The sequence below is a fragment of the Marmota monax genome, unplaced genomic scaffold (genome assembly GCF_021218885.2).
Source record: "Marmota monax isolate L192 unplaced genomic scaffold, Marmota_monax_Labrador192_F-V1.1 WCK01_AAM20220418_F8-fsc00152, whole genome shotgun sequence".
Lineage (NCBI taxonomy): Eukaryota > Metazoa > Chordata > Mammalia > Rodentia > Sciuridae > Marmota > Marmota monax.
In genome coordinates, this window is record NW_026694348.1 from 40858 (window position 1) to 58399 (window position 17542).

Genomic DNA, 17542 nt, shown 5'->3' on the forward strand with positions numbered 1-17542 from the left:
TCTGATCCCTTTTTTTGTCCCTCCCACAAAATGTAGGAAATTCTTTAAAAATGCATAAAGATTTGATGGGAGGGGCTGGAGTTGTGGCTCAGTGGTGGGGCACTTGCCTGGCATGTGTGAGGCCCGGGGTTCAACCCTCTGCACCGCATATAAATAAATCAATTAATTAAATAAAAGATCCATTGACAACTAAAAATTAAAAAAAAAAAAAGATTTGCCTGTGCGGTGGTGCACGCCTGTAATCCCAGTGGCTGAGGCTGGAGGATTGCAAGTTCAAAGCCAGCCACAGCAATGCAACTAAGTGAGACCCTGTCTCTAAATAAGATACAAAATAGGGCTGGGTATGTGGCTCAGTGGTTGAGTGCCCCTGAGTTCAATCTCGGTACCCAAAAAAAAAAAAAAAAGATTTGATGGGAATGATTTTTTTTTTCTTTAGTGAAAACAATGATGGAAAGTCAACATTCTTTTTTTTATTTTCTTACATTTATCTATCAATCCAAGACCCCTTTTTTATCTCCCCATAGATTCCATTTTCTAATACTCAAACTTCAACATTCAACTTTCTAGTTTTTTAATCCAGTCAGCCCTCCATGTCTGTGTGTTCTGCATCTGCAGATACAATAAGTACATATTTTAGTCAAAAAATGCCTAGATATGCTATATGAAACATGACCATCTTGGGATTATTTTTTTTCTTCTTCTTTTTATCTTGTTTTTAAGGTTCCTCTCTTTTTTGTTAGTATTTTTATTGGTGCATTAGAGTTGTACGTATTAATGTAATTATGGTTACATATTCATATGTGCACACAATATAATGATAAAATTTGGCCAATACCATTCTCTTTTTACTTCCATTTCTTTCTTTTTACTTCCATTTCTTTCTTTCTTTCTTTCTTCTTTGTTTTTTTCTTTTAGAGTTCACAGGAGGAAAAGGGGGATATCCCCATGTACCATAAAAGAAAAAGAAGCTAAATATTAAAGTAGTAAGGGCTTGTTCTGATGTTAGACTTTCCTGGAGGACAGATATAGATTCTGGCAATTAGGAGCTTAGATTTATTTGGGTTTTTTAAAATCAAATTTATTGATTAATAATTTGTACACAATAAAATCCATCTATTTTTAAAGTATGGCTCATTGAGTTGTAACAAATTACACATATGTACACATCTGTAGCTACTGCAATAAGTGGTATTCCACCATATGGGTTGTTATGATTTGGATATGAAGAGTCTTCCAAAGGCTCATGTGTTGAAGGCTTGATCTCCAATGCAGCAATGTTCAAAGATGGGGCTTTGGGGAAGTGATTGGATCATAAGAGTTCTGATCTCATCCATGGATTAAGTTCATAGCTGGTGGCATTATTAGTAAGTGGTGCAAACTGTAGGCTGTGGGACCTAGTGGGAGGAAGTAGGTCACTGGGGGACTTTCCCGGAGATACCAGTCAGTATCGGGTCCTTGTTACTCTGGTGTTAAACATTAAACTCCCAAGAAATTCCTAGGCAAGAATAAAAGCAAGTTTTATTTATGAGAACAGAGATAGACTTCTCTGGAGAGAAGGGGACCCAGAGCTGGGTATTTGAGGGAGTAGGTGTGTCTTACCTTTTTATAAATTCCAGGTTTCCTCTCCTTCCCCAACTGCCTACTGCCCAAGGGTATGAAATGATAATCATTAGCAACCCCTTGTGTAGGGAAGAGTGAGTCCCCAGAGGTGTTAGCAACCCATTTTCTTTTCTTTGATAATTAGACCGTTAGCCCGAATCTCTGCCCTGATCATTTACTATCTGTTCTGACCACCTGTCCTTACCTGTCTCTCGGAAGGGTATTCTTGTCCCTGGGCCCCCTTCCCAGCTTCCCAACTGCCAAAGGTGAGCAGCCTCCTCTGCCACACTCTCTGACCTCCATGATGTTCTTCCTGGCCTCAGGCCCAAGCCAACAGAGTCAGCTGATCATGGACTTCTGAAACCATGAACCAAAATAAAACTTTTCCTCTTTTAAGTGGCTGTTCTCAGGTATTTTTCACAACAGTGTTTTAGTAAGCTTTTTCACTATTCACAATTTCAGGGATCTTAGTCCATAGTTGGCCCACTCCATTATTCTGGGCCCAAAGTGAGGCAGAACTGTGAGCCACCCTTGAGCTATTTGAGAAGTCTTCACTCAGCCTTGAGCCAAGGAGATTTGGGTTTGGCATTGTAAGCTATTTTGTGACTCCTGCCACATAATGGATTGCACAATGCACATGACCTCTGTCTTCACTAGGTTAGTAAGAGTGATCTCGCTCCAGAGTTAGGCGTGACCCACTGGGAACTGGACAGCCCACCTCCTACCTTATTAGGTGAAGAACATTCTGGAGAAAGCCTTTGAAGTTCCCCCATATAAATAAAGCAAACACGGGCTCTCAGTCTCTTTCCAGTGTGGAAATTGACCCCTAAGGTGGAAGATGCATCCTGCCCTCACTTTCTAAAATTACTTTCTGTGTTGTGCTGTTTTTTGCTGCCTTCTTTTCTTAGCTTTATTTCACAGCCAGCCTGCTTCACACAGAGGAACCCCAAATTCCATCACCCATGAGACAGAATAACATGGCAGAAGAGTGTGGTGCAGGGAAAACAGGTCAGGACATTGACACCAAGAAGTGTCCAATTCCACAACGAAACACTCAGGGTCACTCCAGGTGAATTGGGCTGGCACAAAATAATCACACAGAGACAGAGAAATACCTTTTTCTTTGGGTCCCGTGACAGCTCCTCTGACCTTAAGGGTCCTTGGAAAGAGAGAGAGGATCATGAACTGAGCCCTTTTATTGGGGAGAAGCCATTCAAATGAGACAAGGGGTAGGATTACAAAGGAAGGAAGGAGTGTAGCTAAACCCCCTCCGGGTGCCGCCTACTCCTAGGGCCATGCTTAGTTATCCCAGTGAGGGAAAACTACTGCACCAGACCACAGAGATCTTTCAGATCCCCATGGTGCATCAGGACTTAAGGTGTGTGTATTTGGAGTGGCTCCCCACAAAGAAGCAGAGAAAGCTCTGCTCAACAGAAAAAAATATAAACCCCAAAGCTATGCTCCCAGGGACACACATCCCCCACCCACACCCTACCTGGGGATTACCACCCAGTTAATCCCCATAAGGCAATGAATGCACTGATTGAGTTAAGGCTCTCATGGCCCAATCATTTCACATCTAAACTTTCCTGCACTGTTTCACACAGGAGCTTTTGGGAGACACCTCATATCTAACCCATAACAGATATAAAGCTGACTGACACATGGATATAGCACATTTCTTTAAGCATTCACTACTTGATGGACATTTTGGTTGTATTCAGTTTGGGGATAATAAGTACAAAATTTCTATGCACATTTGTACAAGTCTTTGGGCATGTTTTCTTTTCATCTTGGCTAAACACCTACAAATGTGGAATTTCTCAATCGTGTGTTTAACATTATAAGAAACTACTAAACAGTTTCAAAGAAGTTTGTACCATTTTTACACTCATGATGGCAATGTATGTGTGCTCCACATCCTTTCCAACACTTAGTATTGACAGTCTTTTTAATTTAGCCCTTCTAGAAAGCATGCAAATGGAATTTTATTGTGAATTTAATTTGTATTTTTGTGCTGATTAATGATGTTTAGGATCTTTGCATGTGAATGACACTCAAACATCTTTTTTACCCATTTTAACTTGATTGTTTATTTTCTTAGTGACTTGTAAAGTTTATTATATGTTCTGGATAGAATCCTTCTGAGAGATACCTATGATGTTAATCATTTCTCTAAGCCTCATATTTGTATTTCCATTTTTGTCAGCCCAGATGGTTGGATCAGTTAAGGAATTACAGCAATTATCTGGTGGCCCATTGGGCTCCATGATATTTCCAAATTCTCAAGGAGACTCAGCCAACTGAAGTATTTTGTCTATGGGGCAATAAAATCTGAAAGCATTTTATTAAAGTCCTATAAGTAGATAGATAAACAGGCTTCCTTGTGTGTCCAATTTTCTAATAGTGTGTCCTAAACTTAAATGTAAGGAAACACCTGAAGATGTGGTTAGTAATCAGATTCTGATTCAGAATCTGGAACAGGGCCTCCAATTAGCATTTCTAACATACTCTCAGGTAATGCTAATGCTGCTTGTCTAGAGGCCATACTTCAAGTAGCAAGGCTCTAGTAGATCCAGAAGAGTTTCATAAACAAAATCGGATTGATTCCCATATTTATACCAAAATATCCCAGGACTAATCATAAAATTCTTGAGTCTGCCTTACTCAAATCAGTATCACCATGTGTTCCAAACACCTTAACACATCATGCCACACACTGGGAGTGGTTAGAAACTACAGTTGCTTTTGAAGTTTATGTGAAGGAGAAGTAGGGTCTGAAAAAGAAAGAGAATAAAAAAGAGTTCGAAAAGAATAAAATGTTCTATTCAGGCTAACTTGCCAGGTTAGCTAAATAGTCAATTTCTCGTATTTTTTCACATAACAACTAGTGTTTGTTTATTCTTATTAGATCTTGTTTATAGCAGTTTAAGTTCATAGCAAAATTAAGCAGAAGGTACAGAAATTTTCCATGTACCCCCTGCAAGTTAGTGTTTTCCATGATGATAAAGATAATTTAACCAATTTAGCACATAACACAAATACCACTTTAGATGCACCAGGGGATCCAAAAGGGCTCTGTTTCATCAATTCATATGTTAAAAGATTTAATGCAGGGCTGGGGATGTGGCTCAAGCAGTAGCATGCTCGCCTGGCATATGCGGGGCGCTGGGTTCCATCCTCAGCACCACATAAAAATAAAATAAAGATGTTGTGTCCACCGAAAATAAAAATAAATATTAAAAAAAATCTCTCTCTCTCTCTCTCTCTCTCTCTCTCTCTCTCTCTCTCTCTCTCTTTCTCTCTCTCTCTTTAAAAAAAAAAAAAGATTTAATGCAAAACTTGGAAGAGTGTAAGAAGACCAAGTAAAAATACTTGAAAGCACCTTGTGTCAAAAGATTCATCCTTAATCAGTAACACTTGATAAATTCCTGTTAAATAAAACCCCAGCCTGAATGGCTCAGAAAGCCATTCACAGACTTCATCACTTAACAGTTAGCACAGCAAAACTCCTGTAACTGTCCATATCCAACAAACCAGACATGGTCATGGGCAATAGCCAAGGAATGTACCTCTAATTATTTTGCAAAAACAGAAATAGGGATTACACTGTGTCAGCTATCCCAAATTGGAATAGATATGGATTTTCAGGACTAACAAATTTTTCTCAGAAAATTAAAATGAAAAAAATGTTCAGTTTCCTGAAAATATCTTCAGCCACATTGTCTTTTTTTTTTTATGAATAACCAACAACAAAGATTTTTCTGGAACCTACCTCCAAAACTCACTTTCAGTCCTGTCAATTCCAGTTTTACAATTATCAGTTGAGGGTGCTACTTTCTTAGGAAAGCCTACTATCCTATTCTTCCACAGTAATGGAATTCAATCAATATCTGCTCCGCTGATACTGTATTTCCTGACGACCTTCTGAAGCTGAGTGTAACCATAAGACTGCCATCACCCATTTAGCACAATTTAACATGAACAGAAGGAAACTGCCCAACTTAACTTTTCACTTCTTATGAGTGAAAATTACCTGAAAGTGCTACTTCTTCCTATGCTGCTGTGCCTGAGGCTCAGCCTGACCACACAAAGACAAGCTCCAGTACTGGGGGGACCATAAGACGCAAGAAACCTGCATCCCTAAATGACAGCATGGAGCTGGACTGCCTTTGCCTGGACCACCTTGCAATTCCTGTATGAGATTTAAATAAACAACAGTCTTTTTAAAACCACAATATTTGGGGGCCCTATGTCATAATTGCTTTGTTCATATGGGAACTGCTACCATAGGCCTTAGAAGAAGTTGTTGAAAATGGAGTCTCATTAAATTAATCTGATAAAACAATTTCAGACCTTCCTAGAGACACTATTCCAACCATCTGTTATGATTTACTATGTTTTAAATAATAAAAGAGATATATTTAAGGACAAAACTATTTAAAGGAGATTGGAGAAGTTCGCCATTTATATCTCTGTTAAATCATTGTGCTTTAAATATTAAGAGAAGTATATTCAAAGGCAAAACAATTTAAAAGAAAATGAAGAATATGGTCATTTACATTACCATTTGTCATTTCTATTTCCCATTATTCTATAAAAGATATGAGGTATAAGGGGAAATTATTTTAATAAGTCATCAAAGCCAAATCTTTCCAAAATCACTGTGACATATGATTCATCCAATCCCTGGTGATACTCAGCTCATGTACCAAAGACCATATCATTGGCACATTTCATGACGCAGGTTCTCCTTGAACATTTTCTTCTTTCCGTGGTCCCATTGATTAAGGAAAGCAGCACAGGTTTTGCTATAAGACAGATCGCCTTTTGAACACTGGATCTAGCAATTGCTAGCTGTTCATTTCTTCATTCACTTAGTACATCACACACAATGTTAAGCACTAGGAATACAAAAATGGATATTAGTCTGTCACAACCACAACCCTCAAAATCATAGTCCAGAGTAGGTGGCAGACATCTAAAATAATTATTACATAGAGAATGAGACAGGCAATGGCAGAGGAAACCAGGTACTTTAAGAGAGGCCAAGCCAGGTGTGGCACATGCCTGTAATCCCCATGGCTCAGAGACTGAGGTGGAAGGATCACAGGTTCAAGGCCAACCTCAGCAACTTAGTGAAGCCTTAGCTTCAACTTAGCAAGACACTGTCTCAAAATAGAAAATAAAGTGGGTTGGGATTGTGGCTCAATGGTTGAGCGCCCCTGGGTTCACAATTCAAAACTTTCTGGTAAAAATTCTTAAAAAACCAAAAGGGCATCTCATCCATTTATAAAGTCAAGAACTTTGGTCATCATATTGCATCCTTGTACACAGTTTCCCCTCAATGTATACTGATAAAAGAGAACAGAAGGGACTTTAGAGTTGAGCTGCATCTAAAGGAATTTTAGTGGCTTTAAATAAGCCACTACTTTAAGTCACCGTTTCTTCAAAGGAGCAAATAACACTAGAAGCCAGAAGACAATCATAAAATCTTTAATGTGCTAAAAGAATGTAACTGTCAATACAGAATTCTCAACCTAGTGAAATATCCTTCAAAAACGAAATTATTTCTAACCATCAGAAACAAACAAAAAAAAAACTATCATCAGCATTTTTATATCACCTTGGCCCTTATCCAAATGGCCAAGAAGTAATAAACAGCATATTTATAGTAAAGATAGTAAAGAAGGCAGTATGTTTTTTTTCTGGTTGCTTTTTTTTTTTTTTTTTTTTGGTACCAGGGATTGAACCCATGGTGCTTAACCACTGAGCCACATCCCCAGCCCTTTTTAATATTTTATTTAGAGACAGGGTCTCACTGAGTTGCTAAGTGCCTTGCTAATCTGCTAAGGCTGGCTTTGAACTCACAGTCCTCCTGCCTCAACCTCCTGAGTTGCTGGGATTACACAGGTGCGCCACCAAGCCCAACTTTTTCTGGTTGCTTTTATTTAAAGTTTTTATTGTAGAAAATTTCAAATTACTACAAAATTTCACAGATTATAATGGCCCCTCTTTCTTCACCATTCAGCTCTAACAATTATCAACTTGTACTTAATCTTCTTTTTTCTGTATTTCCACCCACTCATTCTTACTGTTTTGAAATGATTCCACATCAACTTGTAATTTCATATTTCAGTGTATGTCTCTAAATGGTAAGAAGTTTTCATTTTTTAAAAAAAGCCACACTGTTATTATCATGCCTAAAAAATAGCAATTCCTTAATATGATCAAATATCTAGTGTGGTTCAAATTCTTTGGAAATATAGGAAATATGTATATTTGAAAAACATATATTTAACATTCTTTTTAAAATATTTTTTAGCTATACATGGGCACAATATTTTTATTTTGTTTATTTATTTTTATGTGGTGCTGAGGATCGAACCCAGGGTCTCACACGTGCAAGACAAGCGCTCTACCACTGGGCCACAACCCCAGCCCCATATCTAACATTCTTAACATCATTATGTGTGAATATGTGTAACATTCTTTTTGTTTTGAATCAGGAGTCAAATAAAGTCTATTTTTGAGATGGGTTGAGTTGCAGTGTTTTTAAGACCTAGCATTGTCAGCTTAGTTGTAAAATTACTAGCATATTAAATAATATAATAATTACTAACTAATAAAATAAATAATAATTACTAGCATATTAAATAATATTAAATTGAATAAATAGAGACTCTAAACTGTAATTTCTAGGATACCTAATGAAATTTTAGAAAAATAGGTTCAAAAAAAAAAATAACACATAGGGCTTAAAGGTGTAGCTCAGTGCTAGAGTGCTTGCCTAACAGGCATGAGCCCCGAGTTGGATCCTCAGCACCACAAAAAGGAAAAGGAAAGAAGAAAGAGAGAGAGAGAGAGAGAGAGAGAATAGAAAAGAAGGAGACTGTATAAGTACTAGATTAGGCAAAAGAAGAAAAAGAAGAGAAATATAAAACAGGTGACAAATCCACCAAATTTTGAAGGTGTTATCACCACTCTTATTACTGAAAGCTCTGTTCTTGACCCTGATGCCAATCCAATAATGAGGACATGGTTTTGAGAAAAAGAAAAAAGAAGTTTTATTGTTTTGCTAGCAAAGGAGAAACTCAGGGGACTCTGGTCCCAAAGGCTGTGATTCTGCCCATCAGCAGGAACAGGAGACTTTTAAAGAGGTGATTCAAAGGCTACATTCCACATGTTCTTGGTAATTTACTTGTTAATTTTGGAGACTGTCATTTCTGAGATCTTCTGGTGCCATCTGGTTTTAGTCAGATTTTTCACTTCTGTTACTTAAAGATCTTACCAGAACAATTATAAAGGAAGATAAGTTTATTTAAGGGCTCACAGTTTCAGAGATCTCAATCCATGGATAGCAGTCTCCATTTCTCAAGTCTTGAGTTGAGGCTGAACATCATGGAGGAAGAGTGTGGCAGAGGGAAGCAGCTCACATGATGATTAGAAAGCAGAGAGAGAGACTCCACTCACCAGATACAAAATATAGACCCCAAAGCCATGTCCCCAGTGTCCCACCTCCTCCAGCCACACCCTCCCGCCTTTAGTTACTATAATGCCAGATTCGTGGGACCCCAGTAGACCTCCAGGAGCCGAATCCGATGCAATCACACAAGAATCTTTATTGCAAGCTCGAGCCTGGACTCACAACCGTTCCGATGCAGTGGTCCCAGGGAGTAAGTTCCGGTTCTTTATTGGTGAGATTTTATAGGTTTTGAGGGGATACTTTATGCATCACAACATCACACAGCAAACCATTCCATACCTCGGAAAAATCAAACAACAACTCTTAACATTGATTAGCACATTCAATGGCGGGAACAAGTTGGGTAGGGATGATTGGTTAGTACAAGAGGGGGATTCATTTGAACTGATTGGTTTAGGCCACGAGGGGTGTACATGCTAAACTACATAGTTTCCCAACATGTTATCAACCACCATAAACTACTTGGGGGTCATCTGGCATTCCAAGTATTTTCCCTGTCTCATGCTGATTGGAGGTTGCTAGGGGGTTGCTATGGGTCCTCACCTAGCCTAACTGAGTCAGGGACACCTGGCGCAGCAGACAAACAGACAAACAACTCAGCAGGGTGGGTATGTGCTTAGTAGTGCTCTGTGGGTTTTTCCAAGGACAAGGATCACGCCCCCTTCCTTAGGACAGGCCTTGAGGTAGAAGCTGCTGTTATTTATTTCTTTTTAAAAATGTACTCACATTAGTTTCTCACTACCATTCAGTTAATCTCTATCAGGGAATTAATTCACTGATTGGGTTAAGGCTGTCACAACCCAATCATTTCTTCTCTGAACCTTCTTGCATTGTCTCAAACATGAGCTTTTGGGGGACACCTCACATCCAAACTATAACACATCCCCAAAGTTTGGGTTACTTCATTACTATGGTGGGTGTGTACTCCAGGTCAGATAAATTTTCCAAAGATGGGGAAGAAAGGTAATCGTGTTTACCCTAAAATTAGGGAGGAGGAGAGATTAGGGAGGAGCAGGGAGAGAGGAAGAGAAATATCCATTTTAAAATAAGTTGCCGCAGCAGAGCAGCAAGGACTATATTCAAAGCATAAGTGGACCACTATTGCCCTCTCTCAGAAGTTAACAGAACATGTGGACTGAAAATTCAGCAAGTTTTTAGGAAAACCTGAATAGCACTACTAACCAGTTTAACATAATTGATGTTTTCAGAGCAGACTCAAGTTAACAAAATGTCATTCCTTTTCAGGGGCACACAGAACAAGATTTTCTAGGTATTACAGATGAATGGGTCACATCAAAATTTTCATATTGAAAACTTATTCCTAATATAATGAATGGTATTAGGAGGTCAGGACTTTAGGAAGTGTGTCCTTATAAACCATGTCCAAGGGAGCCCCTTTGCTCTTTCTGCCATGTGAGGACACATACATACACACACACACACACACACACACACACACACACACAAAGTCTTCCTAGAAACTAGAAAGCAGCATTCACCAGACACTGAATCTGCAGGTGGCTTGATCCTGGATTTCCCAACTTCCAGAAATGTGAGAAATAAATTTCTGTTGATTCATAAGCTACTCGGCTTTTACAACTAAGACACTGGGCAATAGCAAAGGAAATTATACAAAATATCTCTAACCACAATGAAAACCAAAATCAACATAGTTGAAAACATAAAACCAGTAGAGAAAAATCAATGAAACAAAAATAAGTCTCTTTGAAAGGTCCAAAAATATTGACAAAGATCTAGCCAGTTTGATCAAGAAGCAGAGGAAATACAAAGACAAATATCAGGAATTAAATAAGGGTACATCACCACGGGCCCTACTGATATCAAAATGTTAACAGTAGAAATATGTGGATACATCTTTGCCAATATATTTAGCTTCTTAGATGAAATGGAGGAATTCCTTGAATGACACAAAGCAATCTCCAGTATTTAAGCCTTCCAGTTGATACCAGATGGAAGAGACAAACCACTCCTACTGAATTCTGTTCAAACTGCAGGTTTGAGTGCAAAACAAATAATGGTGTTTTCAGTCACTAAGGTTTGGGATGATTCATCATATAGCCACAGACAACTAGAATAAAATCTGTACTAAATATGAAAGAAATATTTTAGTGAAATGGACTAAGTATTTAAATAAATATTAGGCTGGTTTATAAAGCAGGTCTCGACAAATTGCAAAGGATTGACATCACTCATAATATATCTATAAGATCAGTCTATAAATCAGTAATAAATTAGTAGCTGAAGCTGGGAGCAGTGGTATATACCTATAATTCCAGATACTCAGGAAGCTGAGGCAGGAGGATTGCAATTTGAGAACAATCTGGACAACTTAGGAAGACATTGTCTTAAAATTATATATATATATTTTTTTCTATATGTATGTCTATAATATATGTATATAGTATATAACTATAACATATATTATAATATATACATATGGCTGAAGAAAAACCCAAATAAAACACAGAGAATAATATGTAGAAAACATAAACAAAAAACCCAGAGGCTAGATTTGGGATCTCCAAATTATGTAAAACCAGAAGTCCAGAGAATGGGGAAGAAGCAATGGTGGTTCCATTTTGCTGAAATTTTTGAAGAGCTGAAGAAAAACTTGGGTCCTGGGATGAAAATAAGCACACTGGGTGGAAAGTAGTATACATAAGAGTAAACCCACACCTAGTCGTCACTTTAAAACTGAAGAACATCAAAAGTTAAATCAATTTCCATGCATGTATAAGTTCGTTGGGATGAACCCAATTTCTGTGTATAACTATAAAGCTCTAATAAAAAAAATTAAGCTAAAGAAAGCCCTGAAAACTACCAAAAAATAAAATCACCTAAAATAAAAAGGAATCATGTTGATGGGGATTAATCAGCAATGGTAAACGGCATGGTATGCTGAACCTACGCTTTGCATCAACTCACCAGAGCTGACTGCTAAATTTCCAGGAGCCTTGTGAGTCTGTCATTCAAATGTCAGTAGCTTGAAACCATTCATGGTGGGAGTATTTATACCATAAAAACTGATAAATGTTGTCAGTCAGAGTTCTTTCCCTGGTCTCTGGAAAACATTTACCAGCACATCACTGAATAAATGCCAGAGATGATGAAAGCCTCTAGAACACTAATGAAAATTAGCTCTCAATCTAGAATTTTATACCACATCAAACCATCACTTCAGACGAGGGGAAAAATAAAAAACACCCCCAGCCTAACTGAAACTAAAAAGATTTTTTTTTATATACAAATGCATGCAGAAATAAATACTGAAAGCTATATGGAATTATATAAGAAAAATTAACCCAGAAATAAAGAGTAAAGAAATTAGCAAACTGTATCCTTTTATAAATATTTTTATTTTTTAGTTTTAGATGGACACAATACCTTTATTTTGTTTATTTATTTTTTATGTGGTGCTGAAAATCAAACCCAGTACCTCATATATGCAAGGCAAATGCTCCACCACTGAGCTACAACCCCAAACCAACAAACTGTATTCTTAAATACAAATTGTTTTGAGATATAAGAAAAACATAAATAATTTATATTTAAAAGTAATATGGGAAAAAAATCAAGAAGGAAAATGGATCAGATGTTCAATATGCCAAAAAAATCTATACTGTTAAGGAAAGGGATAAGGAAATTAATTTTTACACTTTGCAATAAAAATATAATTTAATATGCTAGAGGATACATTGGAGGTAGCTAACATATAATAGGCCCTCAATATATATTTGTTGCCTGCATTGCCAAAGAAATTAAATCTTTCCTGTTTTTCTTAAACTTGGAGAGTATGGCAGAAAATAACACAAAATTGAACACATATTTTGTATAAGCACAAAATGACATTAACATTTGCTAGTCATTATAGTCAAGAGAGATATGGACCTAATATTTAACATCATTAACCATCTGGGCATGAAATTATGATAACATGCAATCATGATCATTTTAATTCAGTTTCAAGTTATTCTATTCCTCTGCCATGTCTCCATCTCTATTATGGATTCATAAGATCCTATCACTCCTACAGACCTCTGTAAGCAAAACAGTTCTCAATTCACATTATGGGTCTGATTTTTTTTTTTCATCAACTACATGTGAACTGACTGTGTACAAGGTGGGAATTTTTGTCATGGCTGCTTCACTCCCATTCAAGATACACGAGGATGTAATTGCCTCTGAACCAGACTCTTGATAGCATGTATTTCCCCGGCTTTACTCCCAATTATTCATTCCTGGAATTATGCCTTAGCAGAGATTGAAAAGAGATCTAGAGACAAAAACAGTTGGGGAGTAGAATGGGGGTGGGGTACTTTCAAGTGGATTTGATGAATCCTCTTGTAAGTTCTTTCTTTTTTAAACCCTCACACAGAAGATAAATTTGCCATGAGATACATCATCACCAACAAAGAAATTCAGTTTAGTAGAAGGCAATGCTATCCTGCAGTTATTCTAATTCTGACTTCCTCTTGTGAACTTTTTTATCTGTTTTATGATACCTCTGATTTAGGAAATATTTAATATAAGTAACACAGCAAAGTTTACATTGAAAGCAATAGCCTCTGCCCTCCCTGTTCCTGCCCCTATCCATAAGTTCCTTATAACCAGGGTAACCCAGTTCGCCTGGTATACTCCTGTTTACACCTCTTATCTGCCATAATTATTAACAAACCTCTTTCCACACTCATAAGTGTCCCAGCGTGGACAATAAATTACATGACAGCCCTCCTTATGAGTACACAGTTATGCCTCTCCCAGAGATCTCCCAGGAGATCAATATTATTGAGTGCTTGTTTTCACTGAACACGTTGCTGGAAATTGTGTAAGTAATTTCTATTACATCTCAGCACCACCACAGGAGGTAGGTCATATTTATTACCAACTAGAGTTGAGGAAAGCAATGTTCACAGATTATAAAGGGGGCCCAAGGCTGCACAGATTATGAATGGCTAAGTAAGGACCTTCCTCTGGTACCACCTTCTCAGTGAAAGGAAAAAATGGATCCACTCAGCCCTATGAGATTTGTCAGTGCTCCCTATTAGAAGACAAAGGCACCTGGAAGATTTGTTGTAGTATAAATGTGATGACCATCTGTTGGAAATGATCCACAAAGATGACCGCCCAAATTTTTTATATTCCCCTGCCCACCTTCTATTACCCTTCCCTTCAGTCTGGACTGGTGCTGTGACTGGTTCTGACCATTGGGATGGTAGCAAAAGTGATATTGAGTCAGGTCCAGGCCCAGCCCTTAAGAAGCCTACCTGCTTCTACGTCTGCTTTCTAACTTCCTTGAGCCACCCTATAAAGCACTCTAGGCTGTCCTGTTGGAAAGAGAGACCACATGGAAGGAAAGACCAGATGGAGAAGAACTGAAGCAACCTAGAGGACAGGAAGCACAGCATGTGAATGAGGCCTTCTTAGACAACGCAGCCTCCCCCAGCTTTCAGATCAACAGTGGTACTTGAGTGAGCTCAGCCAACAACATATGGAGCAGAGAGATAAGCTGCCTCTGCTGAGTCCTGCCAGAATTTCCTGACCCACAGAGTTGTGAGCAATCAGTGAGTATTGCTTTAAGGTGTTGGGTTTGGGACAGGTTGATAGTGCAGCAATAGATAACTGACCTATTCTTTCTTGTCTCTCTCTCTCTCAACCGTACCCCGGATCTCAGCTGTCTGGATCTTTCAGCAGGTTAGGAAATAATGCAGAAAAGCCTGCCCTAGAGACAAATTGGGCTACAAGGCTTGTTCCTGCTGCTGGAATCTCCCCAGCCAGTCCTTTTTTTTTTTTTTGGGGGGGGGGGGCCGGGGGGTTAGATATACCTGACAGTAGAGTATATTTTGACATATACATACATGGAGTATAACTTATTCTAATTAGGATGCCATTCTTGTGGTTATATCTCCAGCCAGTCTTGCTGTTTTGCCTCAGGTGAAATTCTAGGTATTTCCCCATTCCTACATTATTTTAACAATACCTGTGCCTTGTAATTCTGAGGCTGTTACCATAACCAGTTTCAGAAGATCTTTCCTCGGAAAAACCCAAAAACCACAGTTTTCACATGGCCATCCTTTAATGTGAGGAAGATCTGTAAGTGTGTGCATGTGTGTGTGTGCATGCGTATTCATGAATGCATAGTAATTTTTCTTCCTTTTCCCTTAAGTCTTGACAAAGTCAGAATTACATTTAATTCTATATGTGGTTGAGTTATACAACATACATGGATATTTAATCTCTTTATGTAAATTTACCAGTACCAACTAATAATGTGCCAATTTCTGACAAGAAACCCCTTCTAATTCTGTATAAAAGATTCTTTAATCCAATTTGATTCATTCAGTAGTCACAACATGAATAAACTACATTGACCTGAAGAGCTTAATCAGTGTTTTTAAGAGGTCTAAACTGTTTCCAATGGCAACCAGAGAATCAGCTTGACATCCCAGACTATAAAAACCTTACAGTCCATCCATATGATGAGCCCAGCAGAGAGCTGAGAGGTTTATGACATTTTAATCATTGATAATTTTGGTTGTGCTGATGAGAAGACTTTTTAATGTGAGGAACTTGGAGAGGCTTTCAAGGAGAGCTGCCAAGGTAATTAAAACAGCCTTACAAATTGCTTTGAAGAATATGCCAGGCTGTCAAAACGCCCATCCGCCTATCTGACCCAACCCTTCTCTGGCCATCTCCATCTATTCATCAGATGTTCTTGGCCTTAACTGAAATTGACAACACAATGATGACAAAAAAAAATGTGCCATGGCTCAGGAAGCACGTACTGCTTCATAATCCTGTAGAGAATGTGTCACTAAATAGATAGATTATTGATACCCTGCCAACTCCCAGAAAGTACTATAGGCAATTTACAAGAAAACTATAGTTAGCCTCGTACCCCAAAGTAACACAGGTATCAGCCAGCCTCAGCTGTTTCAAAAGGCATAGGAGACATGGTAAAAAAAAAAAAAAGTGGAAATTAAAACAGTTGATCAGACACTGTGGCACAGGCCTATATAATCCCAGCAGCTCAGGAGGCTAAGGCAGTAGGATTGCAAGTTTGAGACCAGTCTCAAAAACTTAGCGAGGCCCTAAGCAACTTAGAAAAACTCTTTCTCAAAATAAAAAGTTAAAATGGGCTGTGGATGTGACTCAATGGTCAAGCACCCGTGGGTTCAATCCCCACTGGCAAAACAAAAATTTAAAAAAATTTTTTAAAAAACCCAGTTTGTGTGTTAAATGAGGAAATTTGGGATATATACATAAACACAGCCTTCACTATAAAGCATGGAGAATGGGGCATGAGGGGAGCAAAAAGCATACTCAGTGAAATGTACAGGGAGAAGGGACAAAGACGGGAAGGGAGAACACCAACATATACTCCATTCAAGTCTGCAGAAGGTGAACTCTTCTCTAACTGTCAAGCTTGTCATTTAATTTTGACAGTAACTGATGAGAAAACTGAGATTCAGAGCTTGCGCTCTGAATTCTGGAATTCTAACCAGAAAGGACAATGTGCTGAGTTATATCCAGGGTTTTGTAAATTTTGTAAATAGGACAATATGCCCAAACTAAAGCCATATGACTCCAAAGCCACTAAGCAATAGAATAAATTATTTTATGTAAAACATTTCTTTCTTTCTTTCTTTCTTTCTTTCTTTCTTTCTTTCTTTTTTTTTTTTTCCAAACATTTCTTCCATACATGCAAGAGTGTTCCTTTGGGGGTCTGCCTTCAGAAGACAATATGGATGAAGTATTTTTATACAATGGTTAAGGGCACAAGCTCTGGAGAGGCAAAGAACATTTGAATCGCTTCCTGGCTGTGTGACCTTTGGCAATTTACTGCCCCTGTTTACTGCTTCCAGTTTCCTCTTTAGAAAAGTGAGCAGGATCCTGCCCAGCTCATGGGATGGTAAAAGAGTGCCCTGAAATAGCACAATACAAAGTGCTTCCGATAGAGTTCTGAATACAGAATTCAGTAAGTGTAAGCTATATCAGACTTTATACTCATTCCTATGTTTATTAAGATGGCCGTTGTTTAACTGAGATACTTAAAGAGAAATGACATACTATTTGGGATTTGCTTCAAAGTACTTTAGTTTAAGGAGAGTGAAGAGAGGATTATGTGTGAATAAATGAAAGAGGACCAACAAATGTTGATGATTGTTGAAACTGGGTGAAGCTGGTACAAGAGTTTCATTATACAGTTTTCTTTACTTGTCTGTGTTTTCAAGTTTCATACAATAATTTTTTAAAAATATCCATAGAGTATCCAAAGGACACATATGTTGGTTGGAAAAATACCATAGCTAAGGGCTAAGTAGAGAAGACTAAGTTCCAGTTAGCCTGGCCTCATCTCAGAAGGCCTCAGGGATGTGCTCTGGGTCTGTAATGAACACTCTTGAATTTAAGCAATGCATCATAAAATCTGAAAGAAAA